This window comes from Pteronotus mesoamericanus, unplaced genomic scaffold (genome assembly GCF_021234165.1).
Source record: "Pteronotus mesoamericanus isolate MK-2021 breed Mesoamerican mustached bat unplaced genomic scaffold, CSHL_Meso_final contig_50, whole genome shotgun sequence".
Taxonomy (NCBI): Eukaryota; Metazoa; Chordata; class Mammalia; order Chiroptera; family Mormoopidae; genus Pteronotus; species Pteronotus mesoamericanus.
In genome coordinates, this window is record NW_026555186.1 from 36,207,866 (window position 1) to 36,212,702 (window position 4,837).

Here is a 4,837-nt window from a genome sequence, read left to right on the forward strand (position 1 = left end):
CCTTTGTGTCTAAATCACATAATGAATGAATAATTAAGTGAATAATCTCAGACAATTTTATTGTCTCTGTCCATCTTCAGATCTTAAGCACAGATAAAAAACAAAAGTAGAAGAATTTACGTAATCATCTTTGGGTCTGAAACATTAACCAATGGCAAAGCTAGTTGTGTGGATAGTAAGGAATCCCATCTCTGCTTCACGGAATTTTTAGCCCCTTCTAAGAATGGGTCCTGATATGAGTAGTAGGACTGATCCAAAAAACTTTCTGAGCTTGTCAGCAAATGAGTTTACACTATGGAGTCCTCATCTTATTGGGAAATAAAGTCAGTATGGAAACTCCCTCCTTGTTCAGTGTTTTCATTCATTCAAATACAAATAGATAAAAATAAAATAGACTCTTCATCCTCACTATTGTACTCCCCTGCTCAGATAAGGGTTCTCTTCTCCAGTCTGTATATGGCTTATCTCTATTATTTATTTCAACACACAAAACCCCATGCATGCCTTGACAGATCGTTCTGAGTATTACTGGGAACTTCACTATGGATCCAAGTGTCTGCTTAATATTTTTAGCTTTTTCTTTTCTCTGCCATTATCTCTACGATTATCCTCTGAGGTTAATAGAGGTAACTTAGGCTGTAAATACATATATTCTGACAAACACAAAGAATGCCTTACTTTATAATTTTCATAAGCTATATTTTAAACAATATTATCACAGTACCTTAGAAATATGGTTACTTTAAAATGCTGTGGGTAAAAATAGGAATTGAAAATTTTTGTCTTTTTTTATAACCAGGTTCTAAATATGCTCTAAACCACTGAATTACACTTTTAACTGGTCTATCCACCTTCAACAGCTCTCTTTTCCCCACTTCTAATTTCCTCCAAACTACCTACCCTATGTTCTCTGAGATTCGAAGGGACCATGTAGATCAGTTCTGAGACAATGTGGGCAGAGTAGAAATGGTCTTTCAGTCCTGGACCTCTAAAACTTACCATACATTAAGCTAGATGCAGAGGATTCAGTGGAGGACACTGAGCCCTAGGAGCTGGTGGAAGCAGCCTGGTATCTGAATGACAATATAAAGCAGAACTTCCCACTGGCTGAACCTAAGCTATGATACGAACAGGAGAAAAATGTTTCTTTGTGAAGCCGCTGAATTTTTGGAAGTAACTGGTTAAGTGTATGTAACAAAATCTGATTAAATAGATTAGCCTATTCTAATTTCCAACATCTCCTCATTGCCTACATAATAGAACATGAATATTTTAGAATAACTTTTTAGACATCATTCCAAACAAATGTTCTAGTATAATCATCTCCTCCCTTTCACACACCTCATGCATAAAATTAGAGTCAGGATTAACTGAATGAAACTCCTCATGTATTCTGAATAACCTAAGACTATACCCATTTCTTTTTCTTCATTTAGAGTTTCTTTTCTAAAACATTTGCCACTTGAAATCCCACGTATATAGCGTTAGGATAACTAAATTGTCAGGTTACTGTATTTTTTTTAATGTGTGTGTGAACACACACAACTATGTACATTTTAAGAGATGGCATGACAATAAAATATGCTCTGCCAGGTAAAGATTAAGATACTATGTAATACAAAAATAAAAACTCTCATCTGTGAACTAGGGTTTGCAGCATTCTGGTTTATAAGTGATCTGTAGGTGAGTTTCTCTTAAAAGATATTTGGTTTCAGATGAAAAGCCAAGCTTTCCATTACATTCCACACTCAGTCCTGTGATGTATTATACAAAATATTAAGCAAAAAGTTGAATGCCGATCTTAAATTCTTAAGCCTTCTCTGATTTTTCTTACTGTCACAAGCAAAGTATTCTGGAAGTGGCATTGTTTTTACACAGTCATACCTCAGCAGAGGTAGGATCCAATAAACAAAATGAAAGACACCGCCCTGAAATGTGATGGTTTATTGTTGCTGTTATGTACTCATATAGCAAAGCCACAAAGACACTCTTAACACTGCTTGAATCAGGGTTAAATATATTATATATTTACTGATCAGTCAGCATTCTAAAGCATGAAAGGCATCTCCTTTATATTATTTGAGTGTTAGCCTCATATGTGGGAAAGCATGGAGGAAGCCTTAAGGCTCAATTGACATTTGAAAGAAACAATCTGCCTGCACAAAGCACTATCTGTTTACAGTTATTGCCTATCAGAAGGCTATGAGAATCATTCTCTTGTGAACCATCATTTGAGAAGCCATTGTTGTTTCATTCTCACTGAGTATCTGAGTAGCAGAAAAATATCATTTTGTTAGAAAGCAGGCTCATCTCCACTTAGAAAAAAAAGATGGAATTTTGATTCTCTTCTTTCAGAATCAAATAACTTCTTGTCAATGCTTAAATTGGATATAGCAACCAAACAAATCAGGTTTACTTTCTTTTTTCCTGAGCATCTGGATTTATTAGAAATGACCAAAAGGGCTTATGGGGAGTTTTGAATCTTTATTTCCCAGATGGTAACTTTCAGAGCTTTTTATTCTTAATAAGTAGGCAAATATTTGCTAAATTTAGTTGAAGAAACTGACGTGGCATCTAAACACAAATTGAGTTAAAAACACATAAATGTAATTTAGACTAAGTGAAGTATTTGCTTCCTATCTTGTTTTGGCATAAACATAAAACAAAAAGAACTAGCAAAGATAAAAATATAGTACTTATTTATTTTAGAGGACAAAAGGAATATACGCCCTGCTGTTTTTGAACATAATTTGCTTATCTGAGTCAGGAAGGAGTTGAGCTAAGTCTGAAAAATATCATTCCTTTAATACTTGTGGTATTTTTTTTCACTCAGTCCAGATTTTTTTCTGATTTTTATGTGGACATCATCTATGCACAAGCTTGACATTATAGTTGAATAAGAACAAGACTAATGAATTTTAACTTACAATCTGAATGTCACTGATGCACAATTTTCCAGAGACAGCAAATATAATTAAGTCCACTCCCTGACTTTTTTTTATCTGAACTGATAGTGTGGCAAAGCTCTACTTATGCAAAATGACATATTTCCCAAATTATGCCTATGAAGACATTAAAGATAACTTTAAAAGTAATCACATGTAGGTAAAAAAAGGAAAGACATCTAATCCTTTGTATAAAATTATCCCTTATTAAACTAAACAGATTCATGTGCTATGTCTTCTATGTTTTCCATTGGTTTACATTCCCAAGTAATTTCTTGCCTATATATACAAGACAGTAAGCATTCAGGTAAATATGACACTAACATTTAAATATGTATTTTACCAAGAAAGAAACTCTAGACAGAAGGATGTAATATAATAAACTAAGGAGAATATGGATAACGATTAAAAATGTTGATAGCTCTGGTGCGATTCTGTCCGGCGTGTCTGTTCTGCAGAACAGAAGTCGTTTACCTCCGTCCACCTTCTCTCCCACCCAAGTGCGTGCTACCACCCCATGGAAGATTCAATGGGCATGGATATGAACCCTCTGAGGCCCCAGAACTATCTTGTCAGCTGTGAGCTCACAGCTGACAAAGATTATCACTTTAAGGTGGATAATGAGGAAAATGAGCACCAATTATCTTCATGAACAGTCAGTTTAGGGGCTGGTGCAAAGGATGAATTGCACATTGTTGAAGAAGAGGCAATGAATTATGAAGGCAGATCAATTAAAGTAACACTGGCAACTTTGAAAATGTCTGTACAGCCAACGGTTTCCCTTGGTGGCTTTGAAATAACACCACTTGTGGTCTTACGGTTGAAGTGTGGTTCAGGGCCTGTGTATATTAGTGGACAGCACTTAGTAGCTGTGGAGGAAGGTGCAGAATCAGAAGATGAAGAGGAGGAGGATGCGAAACTCCTAAGTATGTCTGGGAAGCGTTCTGCCTCTGGAGGTGGTAGCAAGGTTCCAAAGAAAAAAGTAAAACTTGCTGCTGATGCAGAAGATGAAGATGACGATGAGGATGATGATGATGAAGCTGATGATGATTTTGAGGATGAGGAAGCTGAAGAAAAATCTCCAGTAAGGAAATCTATGCATGATACCCCAGCCAAAAATGCACAAAAATCAAACCAGAATGGAAAAGACTCAAAGCCATCAACACCAAGATCTTTCAAAAGAATCCTTCAAAACACAGGAAAAAACTCCTAAAACACCAAAAGGACCTAGTTCTGTAGAAGACATTAAAGCAAAAATGCAAGCAAGTATAGAAAAAGGTGGCTCACTTCCCAAAGTGGAAGCCAAGTTCATCAATTACATGAAGAATTGCTTCCGGATGACTGACCAGGAGGCTATTCAAGATCCCTGGCAGTGGAGGAAGTCTCTTTAAGAAAATAGTTTAAACAGTTTGTTAAAATTTTCCGTCTTATTTCATTTCTGTAACAGTTGATATCTGGCTGTCCTCTTTATAATGCAGAGTGAGAACTTTCCCTACCATGTCTGATAAATGTTGTCCAGGTTTCATTGTCAAGAATGTGTTGTCCAAAATGCCTGTTTCGTTTTTAAATATGGAGCTCCACCCTTTGCTTGGTTCTAAGTATGTATGGAATGTTATGATAGGACACAGTAGTAGTGGTGGTCAGACAAATGGGAGTGGTGGGGAGACAAAAATATACATGTGAAATAAACTCAGCATTTTAATAAAGTAAAAAAATAATAAAAAAAATAAATTTAATAACTACTAATTAACTATTTTTAATAATTTTACATACTAGAATAAAAATTTCTGGCACACAGCTAAAGCAGGGCTTAGAGAGAATTGTACAGCAAAAGTGTTTACATTAAAAAAAGAGAAATTTTTAAATCAATAATCTACACTCCCATCTTACAT

The 4,837-nt window shown here is 35.4% G+C and overlaps 1 pseudogene; it reads left to right on the forward strand.

The window, feature by feature from the left end:
• Positions 1-3,462: 3,462 nt before the first annotated feature.
• On the forward strand, positions 3,463-4,436 carry LOC129074463 (nucleophosmin-like; annotated as a pseudogene).
• The last annotated feature ends 401 nt before the right edge of the window (positions 4,437-4,837 follow it).